The 17309-nt window shown below is 36.9% G+C and overlaps 1 protein-coding gene across 1 annotated transcript in view; it reads left to right on the top strand.

Annotated features, from left to right (window-relative positions):
• LOC126251303 (protein kinase C-binding protein NELL1-like) overlaps positions 1–17309 on the top strand; it is a 364874-nt gene that overhangs the window by 255986 nt on the left and 91579 nt on the right. The window lies entirely within an intron of this gene.

Here is a 17309-nt window from a genome sequence, read left to right as displayed (position 1 = left end):
TCATTCCAAATATGGTCATTTGCCTTACAGATAATGGAACAGCCTCTTGGTTGAAAAACCCCAGCTGGGGTTGGTTCCCTGTTGTTCAGCTTATATGTCTTCATACTTCTTATTTCAGTGATTGTTATGTTATATTGTGATCTTGGAATTTTATTGGTGTAGAAAATTACTGTCTAATTCTGTAGAAGATGAAAAACTTGAAATCATACTCAATATAGAGAATATTGTCTTTTATATAGGAGCTGATTGAAGTACTTTTGCTCAATAAGTTGTTCTTTCTACATCAGACAGCACATCATCACAAATCATTGTAGATACTCTTGGTCTGTTGACAGTTTAACTGATTTCTTCATTTTCCACAGGATTCTGTTGGAGGGAATTCAGTACTGCTATAAGAATAATGTAAGAAGGAAATTCATATTTGAATTTCAAAAAATTAAACAATGTACGATAATGCTGCAAGAGTGATTTTGTAAGTCCATTGTTACATAGTCTGTTGTGCCTGAATCTGGTGATTTGTTTTTTTTTTATTCTGTGTAGCATGTTTGTGGTTTTAAGTGTTTCATAAAAGGAATTTGTTGGGAGGTCATACAGTAGATCTGCAATTCAAAGAATCCTCCAGTCAGAAGATAGAATTTTTTTCATTTGGTTACATGACATAATCCACGCTTGAGATCCACATTAGAGAATGGGCTGGACAAATAGTTTGCATGTATGGTTGCTCCACTCCATGTGTTCAGTATTTCCTGAGATTAAGTTGAGATGGCTTTCAGTTTGTTTAATCTTTACAGTAGTATTTTTCACCAATTTAAGGTTCATCGAAATAGATTCCCCATAGTAGAATTTGTGGCATTCTGTTGTTGGTGATTAGTAAGCTTTTTATGTCTGAATGGGATAAATTGACTTTTGGTTTATTTACTGACCCAGTTTCATGTTTGATGACGTAGCTGTTGGCTTGTTCATTGATTGCACTGATGGTGAGTGCATGACACCAATAAGTGGTGTCATCTGTGTTCAGAGCTATGTCTTCATTCTGCCACCTGGGTCTTGGAATGCCACCTGTATACATTGTATATAACAATGGGCTGATAACAGCATCCTGAGGGTCTCCTGCTTTGGGTGTAAATAGGATGATTTTTGATCTACAACTCATACTTGTACCTTTCTGTTTCCAATGAGGTTAGCTAGTAATTATACTATTTCAGGTGGCTAGTTGTATTTTAGCATTTTATGAAGAAGTCCCTCATGTCATACCTTATTGAAGGCACATTGTATCTCCAGAAAGAGGGCAGCAGTCATACCTGTTAAGACGCAGGCTTCTGCTGCATTGCTAGTTAGTCTTAATAATGGATCAGCAGTAGTGGGACTGTTTTGGAAACCAGTTTGTTCATATGGTATAGTGCTGTTGCTTTCTGAAAACTGTTGTAGTCTGTGGTCAATTATAGCTTCAAAGGCTTTGCCAATTATTGGAAGTAATGTGACAGCTCTTTATTAGTTAGGCAGTTTTCCAGGTTTTGGAATCATTACAAATTGGTCACCAGATCATTGTGTTTGCTGAGTGTCTTCTTAATTAGGCCTGGTTCCCTAGCCTTGCTGAGAGTATAGGCACGGCCATACTGTTTTTAGAGCACCAGATGGTGTGTCTGTACACTGTTTGAGATCTTTTTTGGTCCCCTCCTGAGTAACATATACATTCCCACTGCAGACAGTATGTCATTTACATCTCTCTGTTTGCACCTTTTTCATACATGAAGCACTGCTCAAAAATCCCTCATACTCTGTGCATAAATTTTAGAGAGAATTTTACCTTTTCTTATGGCCCACTGTGATGAAATAACCTAGGAACATAAAAAGGCCATCTACCTGCTTGTACTCACATAGTTTGAGCCAAATCAGTGATCCGTATCCCATGCCCTCCTGTTATAAGATTTACACTTGGAGCAGATCTACCTAACTCTTTCAGTCTCATTTTCTCCTCCAAAGATCTACCGGAAAGGGGCATTCTTAGCAGATCATCTACAGAAAACACTTTCATACTAAATTTTCTTGTATACTTGCTTTCTTAACGCAATCTTAGGCTTTTGATTTACAAGGGCAGAAATCGTAATGAAATAGTATATATTAATTTTTTGTGTATAAATTGAACTGTTTAAATGTGTTTAAACTTTATAATTAATAGTTTAACATTGTGAGGAATAAAAAAAAATTATGATGATAGTGGTGGGAAGATAATTTGTGCCAATGAATACCTAGTAAGTTCAGTTGACCACTCAGACTTGGTGCCATTACATCAACTGCTCCTCAAATATCCCTCATACTCTACACTTGCACAGTATGTTACACACACTTTCAAAGAGAAATACTTATATTGTGCTATGAGCAACATAGCACTCATAGTGCTGGAAAGAATGACATCACATCAGAGCATGTGCAGTTGACGATAGACAGCTGTGTCCCTACTCTGAGTTGATGGTAGTGCAGCCATCATTTCAGCACTTGACACTAGTTTCCAGTTATTGTGGAGAGAGTGGTACAAAACATGTTTTCATTTGCTTTATTTGCATAGTAGCATGCAATCAAAGAGAAATAGCACAATTTTAGTGTGACTTCTGATTCACATTTGAAGAGATTTGGCATAATTTTAGTGCAATATTTACAGTGCACTGTAGCACACATTAGCAGATGATAAGTGGCCACTGCTACATATGTAAATACATTTTATGTGCATAAATTCCCTAGTACACCTTGTACCTTATCTATTAATGTAGCAAGCAGCAAGCTTCAGAAATATCCTCCCCCCCCCTCCCCCACTTCCTCACCTGCCCACCCCTCTTCCCTCCACCACCACTTGTCACTTTTTGCACATCCATTCTTTGTCTTGGCTGTGTACAATTACTTGTTGGCACTACTTTGTTAGAACAGATTTTTTTAAAGAACTAATCACAGTCTAATGGCCAGTTTCATATGCATTAGGACTCAGCTGGTGGATATTTGATAACATTTACCAGTTGATGATGATGGTAGCTGCCACCCTCACTTTATTTTAGATCAGAAGATGGCCTAACTTGGCTCACTCTGCTCATTACAGTTACAAATCTGTGATACAGATTGTATTTGCTTCTAAAACTCTAAAGAAAAGGTCATTGTTTTCGCCTAGTGACACAATGCCACCTTTCTGTTGTTACTGTTTTCCATAGCCTCAGTGATGATGTCATACTATACAAAATTACCTTCACCCGTAACTAAAGTTGCTGAACCATGGTAGTGCAGTAGCCCTTGACCTCACAGTTCTTTGTCGCCAAATTTTGCACCAATGTCATGGGTTAAATTCAAAAACTCTTTGTAGCATCTTTTGGTGTGGAGACACTGTGAATAGTGCTCTGTTTATCAGACAGGAAAATTATAATCTGATTCCAAGTAGATGATATTTGACAGCTAGTGGGCTGGAATGTTCCTATCAGCAATACACCAATGGGAGCCCAGCATTGTGAGCTTCCACTGTATTGTTGCATCGGCTGTGCAAAGCATTACTCCTGTCATTTATCAAGTAGAAAACTTTAACAGGTGCAAAACGTTATCTTCCTTTGGCCTCACACCTGGTCTTTCAATGACTTGCCATTCCTTTTTAACTTTCCCCAGTTTATCACTCACTTTTCAAAGAAGATGGAACTGATAATTCTGATAATAAGTATAGTGTACTTCTATGTGTTGTAATTTCCCTGGCACACTTTTTGGTTCTCTACTGGATACAGTAGCAAGGAAGAGATGAAGATGTGGACAGAGAATTCAGATACTAATTTATTCTACGTCTAATATTAAATAGCAAAAGTAATAATAACTTTGCTTGCTGTAGTTGCATCATCTGTTGCTAACATTAGATTTGAATGCTGAAATATATACAGATACAAAGGTTTGCAATCCAGTCAGTTTTCAATACAATGACTATTCTGTAGATGAGAAGCCCTGATCACTATGAAAGTCTGTAAATGTTATGAAATGGGGGAAAAAAATGAGCTCTGTGCATTGATGTTGGAACCTAAGTAGACCCACTACTGGAGCTCCAGAAAGAGGATGCTGTGTATCATTGGCAGCAGTGTAAGCATTCATTGCAGTGCCCTCATGCTGTGATGGCAGCTGTAGGAAATGTGGTGGCATGATTTAGGAGTATGTGTTTTAAAGTGTGGCCCAACAGAGATGGCAGCCGATACTGCAGTATGTTCAAAATGGCTCTGAGCACTATGCAACTTAACTTCTGGGGTCATCAGTCGCCTAGAACGTAGAACTAATTAAACCGAAGGACATCACACACATCCATGCCCGAGGCAGGATTCGAACCTGCGACTGTAGCGGTCGCTCGGCTCCAGACTGTAGCGCCTAGAACCACATGGCCACTCTGGCCGGCTACTGCAGTATGTATTTTTATACGTGTGTATTGGCAGAACAGACATTTTGCTTTCTAAAGATTGAGTACTGGTCAGCAATTCTGCCTTATAATTTTATAATTTCATTAAGTGAATGTTCCTTTTTGAACATACTGGAATATTGGTTATTTCAGTATGTCCATTTGGTAGATGCTTTGTATGAAGTGCAAGACTAAGGTACTATTTCTCTCTTAGAAGCACTAAGAATGTCAGATGCACCATACTCCACACTCTCACTACACCCCTGTAGTTCACTAGCCGCTAAGTCCCCCACCAACAGAACATAGAAAGTACTGCATTGCTGGCATGATATTGATGTAAAGGCAAGAATACCAAGAGTAATAGAAGAAGCATTTACAAGTCCTCAGGGTGCTGCTAGTAAGCTGAACCTACAGGTAAGTGAAGGGAAAACTATATACATGCCTCTAACTAAGAAAGAGTATACAAAAGAGCCCCTATTTGCAGAAATTCATTCATATGAATTTGATTTCATGTAGTTTCACTTACCTTAGATCAGAAATAAACTGTAAGAAAAATGTCTTGTCTGAAACTCAAAAATGAATATTTTCCACCCACAAGGGCTAACATGGTCTCGGCAAACACCTAAAATCTATGTTGTTGTTCAGGAAAGTTAAAGTTATGAAGTATAAAGTTTTAGTAAGGCTAGTGCTAACATACAGTGCTGAAACATGGTGTCGACTTTAACAAAATTTGATGAAAAGCAACTGGGAATATTTGAAAGAAACACCTTGAGAGAAATTCTGGGGCCAGTGGAAGAAAGTGCTGTCTGGAGGAAGACATTCAGCAATGAATTATATAATCTATTTTGGTGAACCAGACATTTTCAGTTACATTGAGATTAGAAGACTGGAATGGGCAGGGCATGTATGGGGAGCATACAACAGAATGATTAGGAATTCAGAATTGGAGGAGTTCAGATTTCAAGAGGGAAGAATGGAAAAATCTTCTGCAGAAGGCCAAGGCTCACAAAGGGCTGTGACACTGATGATTATGACTGCATAGCTGGTATTGAAGAATGTTTTCTAATAGTTTGTTGTTGTGGGCTCCAACTGGAAGATTGTTTTGATCCAGATCTGTGTCCTGTGCAGGTCTCTTTTTCTCTGCACAACTACTACAGACTATATCGGCTTGAACCAGCTTACCAGCTTACTCAACTCAAGCCTTGTTCTTCCTCGGCAACCCCCCCCCCCTCCCTACCTCCCTCCATCCTGCCCCCTCCTGCACATACACACAAACACACACACACACACACACACACACACACACATTTCCCTCCATTAGAAAATTTTTTCTTGATGCCTCAGGGTGTACCCTATCAACTTATCCCTTATGTTTGTCAAGTTGTGCTACCTATTCATTAGCTTGCACTAAGAAGTTTGTTTCAGTCAATAATGATTGACAAAACTGTCTTGTAGATACACTAGTTTTGATGGTACAGTCATTGTCACTAGCCCATAAATATCACTTGGCCAATGGCTGCATAAATATGCTGGGAGTCACCATTTTATTCTGGCTCCTACTGGAAATATTGACTCCCAGCATGTTGTAATGCATCTTTCAGCCAAGTGATATTTGTAGGCTAGTGAGTGTGACTGTGCAGTTGAAACTGGTATATCCATTAAATAATTTTGTTAGCATTGATTGAAATAAACTTTGTAACAAAAAGTAGTGTGCGTAGTGATTCTTTCAACCAATAACTTGGCAAATGTGAACAGATCCTCATTAGATGCTCCGCCTACCCACCTAATCATTAACAATCTTCTATAACAACACATTTCAAAATTTTCTATTCTCCCGTTGCCTATACAGTTTATCATAAATGTGTCACTTCCAGACAAGTACTTTAAAAATTAGCTACCCAATACTTAAATTTACATTCAATTTACCAAATTTCCACTTTTCAGGAATGATTTTCTTGTTTTGCCATTCTGCGTTTTATAACTTCTTTACTTCGATCATCATCAGATGTTTTGTGCCCCCGCCCCCCCCCTCCCCCCAAAGAAAAAGACCATAATTAATGCCTTACTATCATTGCCTCATTTCCTTCCTTACCAAAATCCTTTGGCTTCACCTGATTTAATTCAACTACACTCTATTGCCCTTATTTTACTTCTGTTGATGTTCATCTGAGATCCATTTTCAAGATACTGTCTCCTCCATACAGCTGATCTTGCAACTTCTTTGCACTCTCCGGCAGAATTACTATACAATTTGCAAACCTAAGAGTTTTTATTTACTCTTCCTGATGTTTAATTTCTTTTCCAGATATTATTTGGTTGGTTTTAATTACTGTTTTCTCTATGTACAGCTTAATCTACAAATGCCACGAATGTAGGTTTGTCTTTCTTCATCCTATCTTCTACGAGAAGTTGTACCACCAGCATTACTTCATGTGATCCTACATTTCTCCTGAATCCAGAAATGATCTACTACACCCCTGCTCCCTCTACCCCTCCCCATTACTTGCCAGTCATCTTCTACCAGCTACTAGTCATTAATGTTAATATTTTACGACTGTAACTTCTTAAACTGACAGTTTGGCAATCCTCACTCACTCTTGTTAGTACCTGCTGTCTTTTGTATTCAGATTATTACTTTCTTCTTGACATCAGACAGTATTTTGACTGTTTATATATTCTGCATAACAGATGGTGTTTTTGTTTTTTTATTTTTTCCATATTTGTTAATAATTCTGAGGGAATTTTATCAACTTCTATTTGTTTGTTTTGACTTAGGTTAGTTGGTGTTCTGCCAAAATCTTCTCTTAATATCACAACCTCATCTTATTTTAATCCATGTCTTCTTTCCTTTTCATAATACTGGTTTCATGTTTCTTATATATTTTTCACCCTTCAACCTTCATTTGGTTGCTCAATACTGACTTCCCATATGAGCCCCTGATACTAGGTATATTACTTATTTGTATGTGCATTTGGGCACCACATGCAAACCTCAATGAAACAGTTTGATTGAAATACTTGGTTTCAGTCTGGGTCTTTTCTTGATACATCAGAAGATAGGAAAGTGTTGAAGGAAGTGAGTCAGAGCATAGGATGAAATGGAAACCAGGAATAAAGTACTAGTAGCAGGCAAGAATTAGGAGCATGGCAAGTTTGAAGGACTTCAGTTGGCAGTGGTCAGGAGCAGAGTTGTTGGCTTGTACACAACATGCCTAGTGCTCATGTCATCAGCAGTTCTGCACTCATCAAAAAAGAAACAAATCATCTGCTCACCAACTGTAGTCAGTGTCTGTGAATGTAGTGGGGAAGGTAATGATGAGGACCAATACTGCTGTAGTCCATGCTTTATGCTTGCTAAAATTTCACACAGAAAACTTTGTTTCATTTAATCATGTTACAGTGCACTGTAACTGTAATGCCAACTTTGATTGTGGATAGAATTGATGTGATAAATTTTATGAGAACAGAAACATGAAACATGTAAGTGAATTTGGAATAATGCACAGCACAACATCAACAGTGTTGCATGATGGGGTACTGCGACTATATAAATTATATTTTCTCCACAGTGTAGTGAGGTGTGGCCCTCCTTCCATCCTTAAAAACAGTTTCAGAATGATGGTTGCACTTCTTTTACAGAAACATATGACTTTAAGTCCACCAAATGTAAAGTTTTAAGTGACAACATTTTTCACTGCAAGTTCTCCTAATTAAATGCTGTAGGGTACTTTATTTCAAAACATCATAATAACTGTGATCACCAAAGACAAGCTAAAATGTGAGACTATAAGATGTATAACAATTCAATTTTTAAAGAAACAGTTTATTATGATTATGGTTATAATAGAGGGAAACATTCCACGTAGGAAAAATATATCTAAAAACAAAGATGATGTGACTTACCAAATGAAAGTGCTGGCAGGTCGACAGACACACAAACAAACACAAACATACACACAAAATTCGAGCTTTCGCAATAAACTGTTGCCTCATCAGGAAAGAGGGAAAGAGAGGGAAAGACAAAAGGATGTGGGTTTTAAGGGAGAGGGTAAGGAGTCATTCCAATCCCAGGAGCGGAAAGACTTACCTTAGGGGGAAAAAAGGACGGGTATACACTCGCACACACACACACATATCCATCCACACATATACAGACACTGTTGATGTGTGTGCAAGTTGCGTCTATATGTGTGTGTGTGTGTGTGTGTGTGTGTGTGTGTGTGTGTGTGTGTGTGTGTGTGTGCGTGCGTGCGTGCGTGCGTGCGTGTGTGTGTGTGTGTGTGTGTATTGGTGTCTACTGCTGAAAAAGGCCTTAATGGCCGAAAGCTTTAATTGTGTGAATCTTTTTATTGTGCCTATTGCGACTCAGCATCTCTGCTATATGGTGAGTAGCAACTTTCCTTCTCTGGTATTGCTACATTCCATCCTGGATTTTCCAGTGTTTGAAATGAAAACATATGGTTGACACAAACAAGCATATTTACAGGGATCCACTGTGACTGAATTCTGTTGCATAGATATACTTTGTTTGTACAAAGACTTCAAAACCTAGGAGTGAATTCAGATGGAAAATGTGTCAATACATATCTCCAGAAACATTTGCCTTTTTGTTAGCACAAATTTATATTATTCACTTGTGTTATTCCAGTGGATATTTTTAGGTTTAGCCATCTGAAATAAAAACTGCAACCTTTATCATTATACACCTTCACAGGGCTACAGAAATCCTTCAGTTAGGAATGAAGTAGAGTTACCATGTCTATTTTGTTTTTTGTAAATTACAGTGTTGGGAGATGGTTCATAATGCTTTGAGGATGATAGAATGCAAGTGGTGATGGTGGTGCAGTTTTTACTGCATATAATTCTTTCAATATGTTTATGCCCATTGACTGCAACTTATCAATTCAGGCAGGCTAGGAAAAAATCTTACCTTCAAAGTCTTGGATGTTATTGCATTTAGCATATGTTAAAATAAAGGACTAAGTAAGGAACATATATTTTTTGTTTTCCCAAAAAAAAATTTCTGCTACGAGATACAGCCCTCCAAAGATGACACTGCGCATACCATTTTAAAGATGTGAATATTGGAAAAAATTTTAAAGTGCTGTATCTGCGGAACAGTTCTAGATATTTTTTTTTCTGTATTTGAAAGATAATTGATTTATGCTTACAAAGAAATCCTCGATTTAGACTTATCTGTCAAAGTTCTTTTACTATAGCCTTCTGAACTTTTTTTATAATTTATGGAAAAAATATTTTTTTTCAAAAACGCCAATCCATAATTTTTTTTTCTTTTTTTTTTCTATTGATTAATATCATATAGTTCTACATTACCTGAAAATGGGAGCTTTCAGTTTTAGGTTGAACAGGTTTTACAAACAACTGAATTTTTTTCATACATAAAGCCTCTTTATTACCACATTATCACATAACAGGCTCATAAAAATAAAAACCTAGCCTTATTTAACATAATTTTAGTTTTGAAGCAATTTAAATGGTTCCAAAATGTATGTGAAAGGTCCAAAGACTTAAAGGTTTCAATTTGTACAACTTCTGTGACTCTGTTTTATACTGAAAGTAGCCAGTCAATGAACTAAAAATGTGTTCCACTGCTTCAGTATCTTCCTTTGGCACAGAGTGATGCCTTCCTGTTGAACCAATAGGAACTGGAGAACTTACAATCTTCAAACCATTGTGAGCAGGAAGTGAGCTCTGATGGCATTGTTGCTGTCCTTCAGCTGGAAACCTATATCCAGCAGCTGGTCCATGTGGTAGCATAAAGTTCACTACAGTTTCGTTTAACTCATCACTGGTCTCTATAATCTCTGCAATCCACCAGTCATATTCACACACACATGCCACAAACATCCCCCTCGAATATGAATATTATCCGGCTGTTTCTGAGGTGTTTGGAAACAAACGAAATTTCTTCTTTCTTGCTTTTTAAAGTGTGTGCGGTATGAGTTTACCCATCACTCTGAGTCCAAAAATGTGTCTTCTGAATTCCTTTCACAGGAGTAGTTTGTTTGGACTATTCTTCTTATCCATTATGGACATGGAACACTGCAACTGTGATGAATAAAGGTTTCAATAAATTAAAAAAAGGTGACGGGTTGCAGTAATTTCTTGAAACCTTTAACACAAAAGGTAGTTCAAGATATTATTGATTTCTTTAGATGCCCAATATTATCTTGTGTAAAATATGATACATATCTTTATAAATGTATCTGTAAGTTTCAGAAACCTGTTACAGACTGTTAGCAAAGCATTTTATGTGAATCAATTTGGAGTAAGTAATTTCAAAACTAACCATCACCTTGAAGATGAATATCACCAGAACACTGAAAGATGATTGTACAGTGTTCTACTGTAGCTTTTATTGCCATAGAAACCTTGCAAAACATTGAAAAATTTCCAAAGTTAACAGGTTTACTTGTTCAAATAATTGAACACTAAAAATTACTTTGTGAACATATACAATATATCCATAGTGATTTTAAATGTTTAGCTTCCTGAGAAATAGTGAAGATGCATGTTGTTCCATTTTTGGTTCCTAACCACATTATATATTTACATCACATGATGTTTTTGCCATTGGTCGACCTGGGTGTAATGAAAGTCAGCAGAGTTTCTGTCTATTCTTGCTTTGAACAACTGGTCCATTGAAAATAAGTAAGTCAAGAGCTAGAAAAAGTTAAGTTATTTTTTCCTCTTATCTACACCTACAGTTACCTACACGCTACAAAATACTGTGAAGTGCACAGAGGAGGATTCTTCCCCTTTCATTCATGTATGGAGCACAGATAAAATGATCACTTAAATTCCTCTGTGCTTGCTGTAATTAGTCTAACATTGTCTCTGTAGTCACTAAGGAAGCAATAGTAAGTTGTAGAATATTCCTAAGTTCCTCAGATTCCTCACTTAATGCTGGTAGTTTTTATTTGTAGGATAGTTGGCATCTATCATAAAGTATCTGTCAGTTCAGGTTTTTCACTATCTCCATGACTCCTTCCTATGGATCACGCAAACCAGTGACCATATATGCTATCCTCTTTTGTAAACAATCAATATCTCCTGATAGGCATACTAGAAGACTATTCCAGGCTGGATTGTACAAATCTTTTATAAGCAATGACTTGTGGACTGTTTGAATTTTCTCATTATCCACCAATGAAGGTCAGTAATAGGCAGTATGAATGGTCAACTTCAGTTTATTGAAAGAATTCTAGGTGATTGTAGCTCATCAATAAAGGATACCATATCCTAGAACACCTATGGGACTACTAAAGTGTTTGGGATCCCCACCAGACCAGATTTATGTAACACATTAAAGCAATATAGAGGCATGCTCCTAGATCTGTTACTGGTGGGTGTGATCAATGTGTAAGTGGTACAGGAATGCTTTGTATTCTCAAACGTGAATCCCTGGAGGGATGATAACCTTCTTTTTGTGAAACATTGTGAAGAATGTTTGGGGAACCACCTTTTGCAACTGAGTGCAGAATGATTCTGTTGCCACCCACTAACATACGTCTTGTGTAAGGACCACGAAAACAAGAGAAATTAGGACTCATATTGGAGGCATGTAGACAGTTGTTTTTCCCTCACTCAGTTTGCTAATCAAACAGGAATGGAAATGAATAGTAATGGTACAAGGTACCCTCCACCAGTCATTGTATGCTGGATTGCAGAGTATGTATGTACATATAGAAATATGCCACCTGTTTTACTTACAACTTTGCCTATGTGGTCATTCGATGAGACAACTCACATGTTTCCAATTGCACTCTGATCATTTCATAAACTGGACACTGTGTGCCAAAATTATCTGATTTGTTTAGCTGAAAAGTGTTATTTTATGATACCTAAAGTCTTGCACAATTTTTGACATTATAAATAGGAAATGACACTGTTCTTGTTTCAGATATGTTACTTGTCAAGATATCACCAGATAGTTATGTCAATTTTTCCCCTGGAACAGAAACTCAAAAATAAAAATTTGTTTCATGCAGAAGTGCAACATGTCAATTGTATGTTAAATAACTGTTCTCTTCATTTGATTCCCTCCCATCCAAACAATTTTCTGTTCATAGATATATCCTGAGATGTGCATTATGCTTACCATCACACAGCAATCAACTGTCTTTCTCTGTTTGTTTGTGCTCCATTAAAAACCACAAAGCTGTGTCTTATTTAAGGTGACTACATGCTTCTCTCTTTACCAGCAGGTAGTACATCTAAAGTAATACATCAATTTCCCTCTGTCTCTCTACCACAATTAAGTTAATTTTTATTTAATCTGTAACAGAGATGAAAATTCATATAATAGTTGATACAAGTGAAAGATAGACTTGCAATATAATTACTATGCATATAATAGCCAACTTTAATTACATCATGAAGTATCCAAGCAAGATTTTACCCTTAGAATATACAAGTGTAAAACTGAAAATTAAAGCTATTTTGTCAAAAAACACTAATTTTGTTTAGGAATGGCTCTATTACATTAGAGAAGAATTTTAATTGAAAACAACAATCAGCCAGAAATTAATTATTTTTAAAGTCCAACGTCAGTGATAATTATATAAAAGATTGAAACCTAATTTGTGGCTGATTCCAGTTTTTAGGTTTAAATTCTGAACACTAAAGTTAATATCTCTCTTAACATTTGGACTATAAAGTACAATATCTTTCCATATTTTTTGAAATCTGAAAATGAATATTCATTTTGCTTTGAAATGTTGCTCCAATGATCATCATTTTGGTAAGCATGCCTGTTTAATTTACTGTAGTTTATGGTGTTTGCAATTTTGTGTTTTGCTGTTTGCATATTATTATAAAATAAAATAATGAAATAATATTATCTCATCTTTAAAAATGTTTATAATCGACTATGAGAATTTTTCAATGTCTTAGAATCATAAAAATAAGTAAATATTAACAAAAATTGTGTATGTTATCTTCATTTGGAGTGTTTAAAAAAAAACGTGCTTAAGGGAGTGAGGAAAGTGAAAATAATACTGAATCTTAAGCTGCCTACTTTTGTCAGAGTTATAAACATAATACTGATGATAAAATGAATTCATTGAAAAAATTAATAATAATAATATTGCAAAAGACATTGAGTATATTGTAGGACTGTGATGTTATATTGCCCTTGATTCAAAACAACGGGGAACCTTTGACTGTATCTTATTTGCCTTTTGCTGGACCAATCTGTAGAAAGATTTGTAGACTTCTGTGGAAACAAGACATCCATTGTGTTGTACTCCCATGAAAAAAGATAAAAAGTCTTATTTCAGTGTTAAATATGAAAACCCAGCCATGCATTTTATGTGAGTGTGGCATGTCTTATGTGGGAAAGATTTTTAAAACAAGAAACTTCCTGGCAGATTAAAACTGTGTGCCCGACCGAGATTCGAACTCGGGACCTTTGCCTTTCGTGGGCAAGTGCTCTACCATTTGAGCTACCGAAGCATGACTCACGCCTGGTACTCACAGCTTTACTTCTGCCAGTACCTCGTCTCCTACCTTCCAAACTTTACAGAAGGTCTCCTGTGAACCTTGCAGAACTAGCACTCCTGAAAGAAAGGATATTGCGGAGACATGGCTTAGCCACAGCCTGGGGGATGTTTCCAGAATGAGATTTTCACTCTGCAGCGGAGTGTGCGCTGATATGAAACTTCCTGGCAGATTAAAACTGTGTGCCTGACCGAGATTCGAACTCGGGACCTTTGCCTTTCGCGGGCAAGTGCTCTACCATCTGAGCTACCGAAGCACGACTCACGCCCGGTACTCACAGCTTTACTTTTGCCAGTACCTCATCTCCTACCTTCCAAACTTTACAGAAGCTCTTCTGCGAACCTTGCAGAACTAGCACTCCTGAAAGAAAGGATATTGCGGAGACATGGCTTAGCCACAGCCTGGGGGATGTTTCCAGAATGAGATTTTCACTCTGCAGCGGAGTGTGCGCTGATATGAAACTTCCTGGCAGATTAAAACTGTGTGCCCAACCGAGATTCGAACTCGGGACCTTTGCCTTTCGTGGGCAAGTGCTCTACCATCTGAGCTACCGAAGCACGACTCACGCCCGGTACTCACAGCTTTACTTCTGCCGAAGGTAGGAGATGAGGTACTGGCAGAAGTAAAGCTGTGAGTACCGGGCGTGAGTCGTGCTTCGGTAGCTCAGATGGTAGAGCACTTGCCCGCAAAAGGCAAAGGTCCCGAGTTCGAATCTTGGTCAGGCACACAGTTTTAATCTGCCAGGAAGTTTCATATCAGCGCACACTCTGCTGTAGAGTGAAAATCTCATTCTGGATTTTTAAAACAGTTGAGGACCATTGCAAAGAAATGCTAGAAACACACTACTTTCTATACCCACAATTACACACCTGACTAAAACAAATAAATCAACTGTTATCAAACACAGCCTAAAACCATTAAATGAAATACAAGACCAGTGTCATAGTGCAGATGCCACATTTCTGGAACAGTGGAATTAAGGACTGCTATGAAAATAAAGATGTCAGAAAAGCTAATATGTCATGATAGAGTTTTCATTTGAAACAAGGCTTGCAGTCTGGCACTCAGTTTATAAATATTTTGCTGGCCATCTGATCCACCAGAGCTGGAAATTGCTGAGAGAATGTTGGTTTCACTGAATAACAGTGTGAAAAACAAGGAATTATCAAAGGCCTAGCAGAAGCCAATAGTCAGACCTGAATATAAATAGCAGCACAACACAAACAATACTTCACAGTCTGATTGGAGTCCAGACAACAGGTATGCATAACAACAAAGTTCGCAGTTTCTAAAGTAGATGACTAAGTCAGTTGTCAAAATATAGGTCAATAAATGGAATCAACAACAAAAAAATCAGTAAAAAATTGTATCATTGAGTATAAAAACATGATAGACAAATTATCTTACCTGGAATCACCATTTGACTTAAATGAAGCTGTAATTTGATTTAATGTTTGTTTACTGTAGGAGTTTCCAATGTAAACTTTTTATGAAATTTTGGAATGTGAGCATGCTCTGTTCCTTATAAATATAACACTATGCATGGAGAAGATAGTGAATATTATGTTTCTGTGTATTATATATTATGTATGTATAATATTTCAGGTTTGTTATGTAGTTGGCTGTTTATAGTGGTTGTCACATTGTCTGCTGTTATTAATTCAAGTTAAAGCAATCATTTAATACTATGTATGTCTGTTAATGAGGTCATTAATGCATGTCCACTGCTAATGGCATCATCAATGAGACTTTTGGTTTTAGTATCCATCATGATTTTTTCTTACGAACTCTTGCGAATGATGTTTGCCTCAGAGGTTACTAGGTTGAGGCCTAGTAGCACAAAAAATTTTCATCACTATTATATTTCTAGTGTAGGATAAGTGATCTACATTTCCTGATTACCATATTTGTGCCAATGTCCTAGTTTACATTTCAAATGTCATTTTAATATCTTGGAGTGAGAGTAGTGGGACTGAAAGATGAGCCATCTCTTAGAGGTGGCATCAGGCTTGGCCACTTCCATGGGCTCTTCAAGAAGAATAGACTGTATCCTAACACCAATTATCATCACCATCTCTCTTTTCATACAGTCACTCATACTGAACTGTGATGTGTAAGACAAGCTGTCGAAGTGGTATAGAGTAGAAATGATTCCAACAAGCTGAAGCCATGCAATATAACAATAAAAATAATAGTAATTTTAATATTACTTCAGCCATCATAAGGGCTGTTTAGTATGAATACATTATTCCCACAAGTTTCTTTGGTCTTTGGAAAAACATATTTTTTGTAAAAGATTAATTTCAGTGTCAATGTAGAGTTAAAAACAGGATGCTAATCCAAAATGAGTGTCTGTAAGACGTCTTCTGATCTAAGGGCTGATAAACAGTTCTGCTTTCACTGTTTCAAAACTCTTTCAGGAGAACTTTGGACGTAAGCAGGTGGATAGATACCCACTTACTTTTGAAATTTGTAAAAAAGTCTTCTGAATCCCATTTTTATTTGTAGTACTGGAAGCAAATCTTTTCTTGACTTTGTCAGTGTTTTATTCCAGAAGGTAATGATCATCTCTTAGGATAACATTTCTGTAAATAATGTTTGTCTGTAACATACCTGTCCAATTCCCTCAGAAAACAACATTAATTGGTGTAACTAGATTGCAGTGCTAATAACTTGTCAGTAAGAGAATTACCACAAACTTCCCACTACTTTTAACATGAAGATTGTACAGCCCCGACAGTGATGTTACATGAACCAGGTGATTTTCATACTGTTGAACAATAGTTTTACCCCAAAAGGTGAAGCATTCCAAAGAAATGCACTACCTGCATAATTTTCTGCCAGTTGTAGTTGACTCGTAGCACTTTAAGTGACAATATGATGTTGAACAAAAAAGTATTTGTTGCTGACACTTAACAAAAAGATTAAGGTAATTGGGGTACGTGAGGAAGACAGACTCAGTGTGCATAAAATAACATTGCCCTTAAAACATGGTAACACACAAATTTATGAAACTTTAAGAAACAAATATAAAATACAGGATGAATGGACAAAAGGGTAATGACAAATGAAAAGAAAGGCGAAGAAGACAGGAGTCTTGTCCAATTTGGGAAATTATTTTAGTCCTTTGCCATTCCATCTTGAGCAAGGTTGCTGTATCAGGTTTGCACTTAGAGGTAGCAGATGAGCAAAATTTTGCACATTTCATTTACATAATAATCTGTTGAATGATGCTATTGGTTGTTATTTGAGACAAAGTCATTTGTCATAGATCTGTCAACTGCACACATACCATGGCCCATACACAGCTACACTCTCTTTTTCTGCAAAGTAGCTCAGTTGCACCAAGTAGTGATATTGATAGGACCAAGGATGACAACATGAA

This window comes from Schistocerca nitens, chromosome 4 (assembly GCF_023898315.1).
Source record: "Schistocerca nitens isolate TAMUIC-IGC-003100 chromosome 4, iqSchNite1.1, whole genome shotgun sequence".
NCBI lineage: Eukaryota > Metazoa > Arthropoda > Insecta > Orthoptera > Acrididae > Schistocerca > Schistocerca nitens.
This window is presented reverse-complemented; position numbering and strand designations above follow the sequence as displayed.